This window comes from Megalopta genalis, chromosome 5 (genome assembly GCF_051020955.1).
Source record: "Megalopta genalis isolate 19385.01 chromosome 5, iyMegGena1_principal, whole genome shotgun sequence".
NCBI classification, from domain to species: Eukaryota; Metazoa; Arthropoda; class Insecta; order Hymenoptera; family Halictidae; genus Megalopta; species Megalopta genalis.
Genome location: NC_135017.1, coordinates 30247272 through 30258693, shown reverse-complemented (window position 1 = coordinate 30258693; position 11422 = coordinate 30247272). Strand labels below are relative to the sequence as shown.

Sequence of the window (11422 nt, the reverse complement as noted above, 5' to 3'; positions counted from 1 at the left end):
TTGGTTGTAATGTGTCTATTGGTGGACAAATTATATTATTATATATATTATAATAAATAATATATTATAATTATATTTATTATAATAATAATATATAATTATATTATTATTATTATATATCACACGGATATTTATAACTCTTTCGAAGAACTTTTTTTCTTGTAATTAAACTCTCATCACATTACCTCAAGTAGCTTACCATTAATTACGTACAAGTTTAGAATATTTGAAACGAAAGGATAAAGATTTCGGACGTATTATTAGCCAAAATCAGCTTCTGAAAAAACCATGATATTTTTATTTGAATTTACAGCAAAATAGAAATAAATTAAATACAGAAATACGTAATAATCTCCAAACATTTAGCTTGCATAGGTCAAAAAGAATCAAATTTATTTTACTACGACTATTATATCTAAATTGTGGATCTTTATGTAAATTCTTATTTACATATGTCATTTTATAAAAATCAGAATAGAACAAAAGAATCATCAACTAATATACTGCTGATTGTAAACAGAAGTTAAAAATGTGATTAGATCTTGTTAATTTACATATCTTGTTGGAATTTAAAAATCAGGCATATGTCAGAAATGTATGAAGTTCTTCATTCTAATTATAATGTATATAACAGTCGTCCTTTTATATATGAATACTTTTCCTCAATAGTATACTAAATTTTATATACATTTATAATACATTTTATCATTTGTCGTGCACAATTTGTTAGAATTATGTACTAAAAGTAGTAACAAAATAGATAGAGAATTTCTTCTATAATATAGAGAACTTTCCCCAACCGGTTCCGTGGTGTAGCGGTTATCACGTCTGCTTTACACGCAGAAGGTCGCCAGTTCGATCCCGGCCGGAACCATATTTTTTGTTCGTTTACTTTTATCGTTTCAGTATTCATTTTTACAAGCAAACATTTACTTTAAATAAATACTATCAAATAAATAATACAGTAAATGTAAAGTTAGTAATAATAAATGTTCCTTTATTGTAGTGTAGTAATGAGTAAATAAACATTTAGGTATTTTTTAATAATGAATTAACGTTCAAGTGAAGTAATTTCGGTAATATTATCTGTAATATTACTCAATTACTTGATAAAGCTAATTAAATCTCTCGTTTATGTAGTTAATTGAAGTGACCAAATTTCAAAGCTGCTAAAAGTAATATTAAATCAACCCATAATTTGGTTATTTGTTTACAAAATTTCTTCAACGTATTTTGGAACAACTCCAAGAGACGTATTGTAATAGCATTTAATATATGATTGATCTTGGAATTATTGTACGTATCTAATGTTCGACAATTGTTACCAATAAAAACAATATTCAAATATCGTCACGTAAGAGATTGTAAAACGACTGCCATTAAAAATATTTGATGTCTACATGAGATTCTATATAGACCGACTATTTCATATGTTTATAAATAAAATGCAACAATAAGAGTGACTTCAATTCATTTGTAAAACCACCTTATTTTCATTCTTGATTGTAATGTGTCTATTATGATGGTGGACAAATTATATTTATTCATTCATTTTTCTACATCACACGAATATTTATAATTCTTTCGAAGAACTTTTTCTTGGAATTAAACTCTCATCATATTACCCCAAGTAGCTTACAATTATTTACGCCGCGTACAATTTAGTCACATAAGTCTTTATTACGTTTCACAAATTTAGAATGTTTGAAACGAAAAGATAAAGATTTCGGATGTATTATTAACTAAAATCAGCTTCTGAAAAGACCATGATATTTTTATTTGAATTTACAGCAAAGCATAAATAAATCAAATATAGATATATATTCATATATTAGATTATATTACATATATATTATTATTATATTATTATATATATTATTATATATTATATTATATTATTATTATATTATTATTATATTATTATTATATTATATTATATTATTATTATATTATTATATAATATATTATTAATATATTATTAATAATATAATATATTATTAATATATTATTAATAATATAATATATTATTAATATATTATTAATAATATAATATATTATTAATATATTATTATTCATATATTATATAGATATATATTCGTATGTTCATTTTTCTATAGCCTTGAACGAAACATGTGAAAATTTCGTTCAATTGTCAGATATTATACATATCCAGATAAAAATGTTTATTCTCTGGGTCCAAGCGGACCCGAGACCCGCCATCAAGGTGCTAATAAGAAGTAGTAATGCAAAGTCTTTTACAAAATAATAAATGGCGCGAATTTATGGGACGATCGAATAATTTCACGTCGTATTTTTTCCCGTTGCAAAAGCGAATTAATTTATCGCTCGAGATTCGCGAAAGGAAAAACAGAGCACAGTTCTTAGATAGTTACGCAAGCCGCATTGATTCGCATCCTGGAAGGGCTGAAAGCAAGAAGCGATTCAGAGACAGGGGGGGATCGAAGGAATTCGCGAGAACGGCGTTATATGCGTAGGCGAACCGTGAGAACGGGCAGGTGGTATCTTGTCGTGGTGGTCGACGATTCACACTTCCAACTCATTCTCTTCTGGTGACAAGAAAACCAAAGTGACGGTACAGGGCCGCTTTTATCGTGTCTTTCCTTTTTCTCAATAGATGCTACGACGTGCCACGAGTAGACTGCTGATTTTCTCGTCGTTACTCCGAATCTATCACTTATCAACTATAGCAGAGAGTTCTTTATCCGAACATTCATTTTTATAATATCCTGGTATCCAAACGTTCCATGATCGAATCATTGCATTATTAAGATACATTATCGCCTAATAGATAACTCGAATGAAATTTTTAGATAATAGGATGCTTAGGTATCCGGATATTACAAAAATAAACGCTCAGATAAGAGAGTCCCTACTGTACTTATTTCTTTTGTTAAAGTCGTTACTGAGGTTGGTATCTTCATCATTTTATTTATTGAATTTACAAAATATTTACAAAAGAGTATTCGTACTCTTTCTACTAATCTATTAAGAGTACTCGTGCTCCATGTTGTGAGATACGTTTAAATCGTCTAAAAGCGAGAACGGCGAAAGTTCGAAGTAATTAGAGCCTGTGGAATTAATTAATCTGACACTTTCCTTGAATTGTAAACGATTAGAAATCATTGGCGAGCGATTAATTTTTCAGGGCTTAACTAGCAAATGAAGTATCCATTGTGTAAAGAGTTTCTTGGTTTCTCTGTTCTTAGAAAGCATAATCATGATCGAGAACGATTAAATAATAATGATGTGTGACAAAATTTTGATAACTGTACAATTGTTAAACTATTTCGTTCCCTGAAGAATAACGTTTATTCATAAAATGACGAAGCAAATAATTTATTAATGCGTGATTCTATCGGTACAAAATTTTCAGAACAATTAAATAATATTGTTAATATTATAATTTTGGTTTATTCAGTGTCATCGTTTTCAAACGTGATTTTACAAAAATTAGGAATAGGAGAAAAAAACTTTCGTCAACTAGAATATCAATCATTGTAAGAAGAAATTAAAAATGCTACTAGAAATTGTCGATCGATGCCTTTTTTTTGTATTTCAAAGATCTGCATATGTCATAAATACGTAAAGATACGTGGTCTAGTTATCATCTAAAAGATTTTGTACATGTCGGTGATATAATCGACAACAGTTTTCCCAGGATTTGTGTGTTACATCGGTAGTTAAGGTGCGACTATTGTTAATCAGTGTTTAGGAAGAAATCAAATTTGTGTAAATATACGTTTCACGGGACCCATTTCACTCGATAAAGCGTACAATACACGCACCGTCGCGTTGAGAGGGAACACAAGCCGAGTTTCTTTTGAAACGGAGCCGTCCCTGTCGTCAACCGCCCGCGCAAGAAACGGTGTGGGGGATAAAAGGTTTCCTTGTTTAACAAAATATCGTCTCCGAGCCATTAGCCCGACCGTTGCCACTTCAACGCGATTTTCTGCTCCTGCCACGTCGAGGATGTGCTTCAGGATCTGCGGATCCTTCGACCTATCAAGTGCAGACTGCTTGCTTTTCCCCGAGCGGTGTCGATCCGATGCAGTTAAAATTAATTTTTTCTGTTTACCACTTCCTCTCTCTTTTGACATTCTCATTTTTTTTCGCGGGCTCGATGCGTTTTGGAAATATTATACCATCAAATTTCGTACATTTTCGTGATTGCAACTGTTCGATGCGGACATTCAAATTTCACGGTTAAACAATTTGTTAAAGCTTATAACATCGGAATGTGTAGAACTGTGCGATGTTATATGTAATCGATAGATTCCACTTGTTTTTTCATTGTTATTTATTTGATATAATCCTCGCCTTTCGGCTTAGAATTACCTCCGGCTTACAACTTTCTTTTTCTTACATACTACTTAATACTTGATACTGAAAACTTAAATTAAGTTATACTATTTTTCTATGAAACTATAAATCTATTTAATTTTTCCCTTTTTCACTGCCCCTTTGATTTCTGTTTTGGTTTTGAACCTTCTATTTTTTTATCTTGTTTTTCCTTTTTTCTTCTCTCTCTCTCTCTCACACACACTCTCTCCTTATTAGCTTATACAAAGTTATAAAAATGAAAACTAAACATGCATTCGATTTTATAATTAACACTGGAGCTGGTTTTTTCTTTCACATTTACTAAAATCATAAAAACGTTTCTTCTGTGAGAAATGTTTTCATAAACTTCTTGTTGTGTTGCTGCAAAACAATCAACATTAGTAACGCTTTGCTAAAGAAAATTTTGTTTCGTTAGCAATAAATAATAAGTGTCGAAACGTCGAGTCAGCATAGTGCACAAAGTAAACAATGTAAAGTGCATTAGACCCGATGTATATCTCATTTATTTTTTATTAATATTAGATTATCTCTGCAACGATGTGATCGAATGTAATGCTGGAAACCTGTAAAAGGATCAGAGAGCGTGCGAATATCTGATAATAATATTGTATTGCGTGCAGAGCCAAGAAGGTTGAATAAATATCCCTTAACTAACTATTCACTGTGTCTTTTAATTTTCAATAAAAAGCAGTTTGCAATGTGATACGTTAATCTGTTCGTTTAGAACTTAGACAATAGATTTTCAGGTACAGTTCACGAATATTTATAAAAAAGATATCGTAATATTTCTTATGAATTTTAAGAAACTCGAAATTTGTAATATTCCATCAATTCGACAATTGATGCAGCAAATTTGTAATAAATATATGCTAATAAGGTGCACCAGAGATCAATATATGTATATATGCACAATATACGTGCATAAGCGATGCGGTTCATATTTAAGCAATAATGAATAAGACATGCCTTGTCGGTGTTGGTTGTTACGACAGTTTCTCATAACAGTAATTTTACTGGCCGCGCCGTGTGAAGGGAGCAGGTGTCAATTTACTAACATTTCGCCGCAGAAGTTTTTCTGACAAGTTCACGATCCACGATCGACCCTTCAAGAAATTTACTCTTCTACGTACGGCAGGAAGTTAGTAATTCTTGTTAACGATTATTTTTCGAAATTATTGAAACGAAAGTCCAACGTGTTCGTGATGCAGGGAAATACAAATTGTAGCGATGATAAGCTTTTGCTCGAGATCAAACATTTAGTATTATTATGTGCACAAGTTGAATATGTTAGTGGTGTCGCGATCAATTAGTCAGAATACATTTATCGTAAAGAATAAATGCAGAGTATCTGTACACCGACATAGCTTGCTAGGAATTCTGCTCATATTGTTTATATTAAATATGTCGGCATCTGTCGGCGTTAACGAGTATTAGTATCTTGGCTGATGTGATATATTTTGAAATTAACAGAAGCGAGGCAGCATTGCTTTTTAAGAGTTAAACTATAAAGATTATTGCATATTCAGTATAAATAATAAATCGTTTATTTATTATTATATATTATTATCTGTTATTATTATATATTATTATAATATATTATTACATTATTATGATATAATATTATATTATTATGATATATTATATTATCGTGTAGTTAGCAAGTGAATGAAGTGAAATTATACATCAACATAGATTCAACTGTATCTACAATAGAACTCTCTATCTGTACTAATGAAACAAATTAACCATTTTTGTTGGCTACAACAAAGAAGCCGTTGTCGTCGACTACACTCGAGAAAATGTTGTTTCCTTAATATTTTTAATAAATAACAGTTTCATTTCTTATTTCGTCTTCCCCCCGTTTTGAATTTTCCAATTATCAGATTTTACAAAAGCGTTTGTAATTTCTTCCTGAAGCTATACCAAACTACGTCAAATAGGTTTGGTATTGTATTTCCCTTAGGTACACAATACTCTTTCGATCGCTAGTAAGGGGGTCAATTACGACGCTTCATTGTAATAAATAGTGAAATAAAATGATGTGCCAGTAGTATTAGTGTGACGTACCAGTAGTATTGTGATACATCGGTAGTAGTATGAAGTATCTAATTGTCCTGTTGAATCTGTCTATAGAATAATGGTCTGAAGCCCACTAGAATATCATCACAATTCATTTTCAGGCCAAGAACACTCGGAAGTATTCTATTTCATGCTTTATGTTATTAAAAAAAAAAAAAAATATCTAATTTTACGTTTCAAATTCTCAAAATAAAATATTTATTTTTACGCTTCAGCTTTAGATCATCGAAATGAACTATTTTATTTTACGTTTTACATTATGAAAACAAAGCATTTATGTTGAAATAAAATATTTGTGAAGAAACTGTTATTTAAAACAGTATTTCAAATATTGGGTCTACCGGAAAGTTCTGTCAAGTTTCAATCCATATGCACATGTTGATTTGAGACATATATGACTATCTCCCTTTATCATTGCATTTACACACATGTACTCTCCTAAATAAACTAAAACAAAGATGTCTCATGTCATTGTTAAGTGAGACGCGATCGTGAAAACATGGCTACCGATGATAATGCCAGACCACATGCTGCTTTGGCGACTCGTCAGAAAATCGCAGAGCTAGGCTGGGAAATTCTGTCGCATCCACCATACTCCCCGGATCTAGCACCCTCCGATTATCACTTGTTTCTCTCTTTACAACACTTTTTACAGGAAAAAATTCAAAACTGAAGCTGATGTCAACCAAGCACTAGTTCAGTTCTTCGCCTCTAAAAATAAATCATATTTTAAAAATGGCATTTACAAGTTGCCATCACGCTGGCAAGAAGTCATAAGTAACGATGGAAAGTATATTCTACAATAAGTATTATTAAATGTATGAAAATTGTGTTATATTTCAATTCAAAAACGGACAGAACTTTCCGGTAGACCTAATATTTTCTCTACAAATATTACCCAGCTCCGACGAGAACCTTGCCACATAATGAGCGCAATCCCTCCACCAATCCAATTTATCCCAAAATGTGCTAAACATGCACCGTTTCCCAATTGCCCCGAGGTCCTTAGGCCCAGTCAGCCAGTTGCACGCGTCTCAGCCGCGACACGAAGTTCTCAAACAAGCTGGGGGCGATCGACATCGTGTCGCGGCTGATGGAGCTTTTACGGCGGCATGGCACATGGATTGCCCGTGTCGAGTCGCGTCGCGTCGAATACATTCTTCGGCGAGTTATTAGGGGAAATACGCGAGGAGTTGACTTTCACGCTTCCGGCGCGGTAGCAAAGCGTTCCTGGAGCGACCAGCGGGGATGGTTGCGCTCGTTCGACCCCGACCTGATGCCGCACAACCACCAGGACTCGCGGGCCACGACAGGGTCGCCCCGCCTGTCAGCCAATCGTCTTCGGACCTCAGCTACCATCGTGCGCGCGCGATTTCTCCGCTGGGCGTGTACCTCGAGCGGAGCCGATCAACGGCAACCCCATCGGATCCTCGGCCACCCCCGGTGCGGCGAGCAGAGACCAAAAATTACGAGCCCATAGATCACCGCGCGCACACCCTTGTGCACCAACTAGGCCGCAGTCCTCGCGACAAAGAACCTCCGGTCGTTTCCGTTCCGTGATCAACGCCGTTCACGATCGCCCACCGTGCTGGATACCGAGCGGTAGCACGAAGCCGACGGCCATCGGATCGTGAATTGGAACACAGAGGCAGGCCTGGTAAATTCGTGATTCTACGGAACTGTTTTTAGTTCATGTCTTGCAGAAGCTACCAGTGTTCAATTGATTTTCCCTGTTTTTCGTGGTTCATTTGGCAATTTTTCTCGGAGCTTTTCTATCGATGATTCCGTTGGTTTTTATAGTTTTGCATATCGTAGTCTTTGTATACGGTTCGTTACGGATTTTTGTTAGCGAGATCAGTGACTTGCATGTGCGGTATTATGATCGTAAACTATAGTTGCAGACGGCATTGGTGAGGTAGGAGGATTTAACGAATGCGGGGACTCGCGAGTCCACTTAAACAATGTGGCGTGCTCGACTAAAATTTATGGTCAATTTAGAATATTCGGGGTCTACGACGTCATAGTTTGCTAACGCTGGATTAGAAATTTGTCGAATCTGTTGGAGGGTTGGTGAAAATAGTCTATCCGCGTTGTGAACGATATACTTTACGCGATTATAGAGGATGTTAAAAGAAAAGTGGTTCAAGACTTTGTGGATTTATTGTACTCATCAAGGGGAGTAAAGAATGTCGAATCGATGTCGGTTCAAAGGTCAATCCTTTCGACAGAAAATCGACTTTTAGGGTTTATGAATATTAGAGACGCGATATAATGTTATCAGAGCAACATCATCAAGGGTTCTTTCGTAAATGTCTTTCTTTGTCACAGTAAGTTTTCTATGTGTCTTCCTTCTGTTGCAATGCAAAGTTCATACCTACGAAGCATTGATCGATGTACACCTGCAAGTATTTCTTCCAAATCTCTCGTATTGTTTGACACGCATTTTCTGATTTTTCTCGTAATCCTTCTATATTAATTATAGACGATGAATAAACCATTGTTTTTAAGGGTTTTCATAAAAACGATCTAGTGGATTTAAATCAGAAGATCGAGGAGGCCATTTCGCTGGACCTCTTCGCTTTATTCACCAATCTACTATCTATTACAGATCGTACTACGACGAAGTAGGTTTGTATTAAATTTGCATTTATGAAAGAATTCTTGTTGATGCTAGCGTAATAATCCTGCGTTGACAATCTTGGACGTACCTCTGAATCAATTTCTCTAGTTACATATATTCAATGCGTCAGGCAGTGGTCCCAATCGATGAATTAGCTGTTCACGACGATTTTAGCAACGTTATAAGACGTTAACACAGTCTTATATAGGTTGTTGAATTCGTCTTAACGTCAGCTATAACATTATTAAGTAAAAAAGGTATAGTAACAATTAATAAATCAAGGGAGCTTTAATTTTAAATTAAAAAAAAAATATTTCTTTATTTTTTTATATTGACGTTTATAGAAGACTAATTAATTTTCGTTCGAAACATTTTTTTGTCGAAGCACCTGAAATAATTGACAAAATTACGTTAACATGTGAATAAAAAATAATGTTTGTAAATTTTTACTTTACCAATAGTACATTTCTCGTACTTAAAAATGCTGTTGTCTATAAGAAATATTGCTTATAATTTATTTGAACATTAATATACAATTGACTAAGGAGTTTTGTCAACGTTTCATGTAATTAATAATTAATGTCTTTTGAGTCTCAATTGATCGCGTTTTCTTTCAGATTGGAGTGATTTTTACATACTTTTACCTGTATAACCATACGAAAATCACTTCTTCCAACATCCATAGATGAAAATAATTATTGTTCAAAGCAGATCTGTCGCTGGAAGCGCACGGGACGTCAAGATATTATTGTTGTTGTTTCTGTTAATTTATAATTTCTATATTTTAATAATGACATTTTTGTTGTTACTCAATATTGTTGTTGCTCCATTGATAATCAAGACAGTAACCTCTTGACACTACTCCCGGTTCCGGCCACAAATCCGCTTTAAATAATAATCATTTTCATCTATGGACGTTGGAGGAAGTGACATTGATATGATTATACAAGTAAAAGTATGTAGAAATCATGTCACTTTGAAAGAAAGTGCGATCAGTTGAGGCTAAAAAGATATTAATTGTTAATTGTATAAAACGTTGTCGATTCCCCTTAGTCAATTGAATATTAATGTCCAAATAAATTATAAGCAATATTTCTGATAGACAATGGTATTTTTAAGTACAAGAAATATACTGATAAAATAAAAATTTACGAACATAATTTATTATTCACATGCTATCGATATTTTTCAGACATTTCCGGTACTTTGACAAAAAAATGTTCCAAACAAAAATTAATTAGTACTCAGTCTTCTATAAACGTCAATATAAAAGATTAAAAAAGAATTTTTTTTTTATCAAAAATTAAAGTCACCTTGATTTTTTAATAGTTACTATACCTTTTATACTTAATAATGTTATAGCTGACGTCAAGATGAATTCAACGACCTATTTAAAACTGTTATTACGTCTTAAAACATTGCTAAAATCGTCATGAACAGCTAATTCATCGAATGGGACCACTGTGTGTCGCGTCGCAGAAAAACTCGCGTTATCGTATATTCTTAGATACTAAAAGTCGATTTTCTGTCGATAGATTAACTTTGGAACACTCTTGATTGATCATTCTTTACTTCCCTCGGTGAGCACTGTAAATTCTCAAAGTCTTTATTGGCGCGTGCTTACACTTCGAGAGTCTGTACGACAAGAAGAACGAGAAGCCGAAATCATAATAAATACATACTTATGAATCCGGTGCACAAGTAAATTAAAAAATGTCGTGATGTACTGACGGAATCTATCGTATCAATTGGATTTTCTCTAGAGGTATATGAAAACCCGAAAATATCGGGTCGGGATTTTCAACAATTTAAAGTAAAGTATATTCTTCAGCAACGCATGTGCTGCATTATTTTCTTTTAAGAGTTTTGATAACCTTATCATTTTAGATTCACAAACTAAAATCTTGAACATTTTTAAGAATCTTGATTTTTTTTTAGTATCCCGACTCTTTAGGGAATCTCGACTCTCTCGGGAATCCCGAAAATTTCGGGAACCCGGCCCGACCTTTTCACAACCCGTCCCGACTATCAGGATCCCGACATTTTCGGGTTCTCGCTCACCTCTAATTTTCTCGGAATCGGATCATAGTGGACTCGTTTGTAAAGATCACTGTAGAAAAGTTGATGCCGACGATATTAACAGTGAATATGCTTGTAAAGAGTAGTGCAAAAAACGTTAATGGTATAGATGATATATATAATAATAGCATAATAGTGTATAGTATAGTAGTAGTAGTGTATAGTATAATAGTATAATAGTATAATATAGGTAATAATAGTGAACATGCACACACACACACACACAAAGGTTTAGCGTAGAAAAGTAGATGGTATCGATATTGCTGTAGAAAAGATGATAGT

At 33.5% G+C, this 11422-nt stretch overlaps 1 protein-coding gene and 1 non-coding gene across 5 annotated transcripts in view; both read left to right on the top strand.

Moving 5' to 3' along the window:
* The first annotated feature begins 801 nt into the window (after window positions 1–801).
* Window positions 802–874, top strand: TRNAV-UAC (transfer RNA valine (anticodon UAC)). The gene has a single exon. It is a non-coding gene; the product is annotated as a tRNA-Val (tRNA).
* A 6992-nt stretch (window positions 875–7866) lies between these two features.
* Window positions 7867–11422, top strand: part of LOC117223236 (nuclear receptor subfamily 2 group E member 1) — a 29061-nt gene continuing 25505 nt past the window's right edge. For all 4 annotated transcript variants that reach the window (XM_076522275.1, XM_076522274.1, XM_033475423.2 and 1 more), the window contains exon 1: window positions 7867–8098. The gene's annotated coding sequence lies outside the window, so the exon portion shown is untranslated. The remainder of the gene's footprint in view (window positions 8099–11422) is intronic.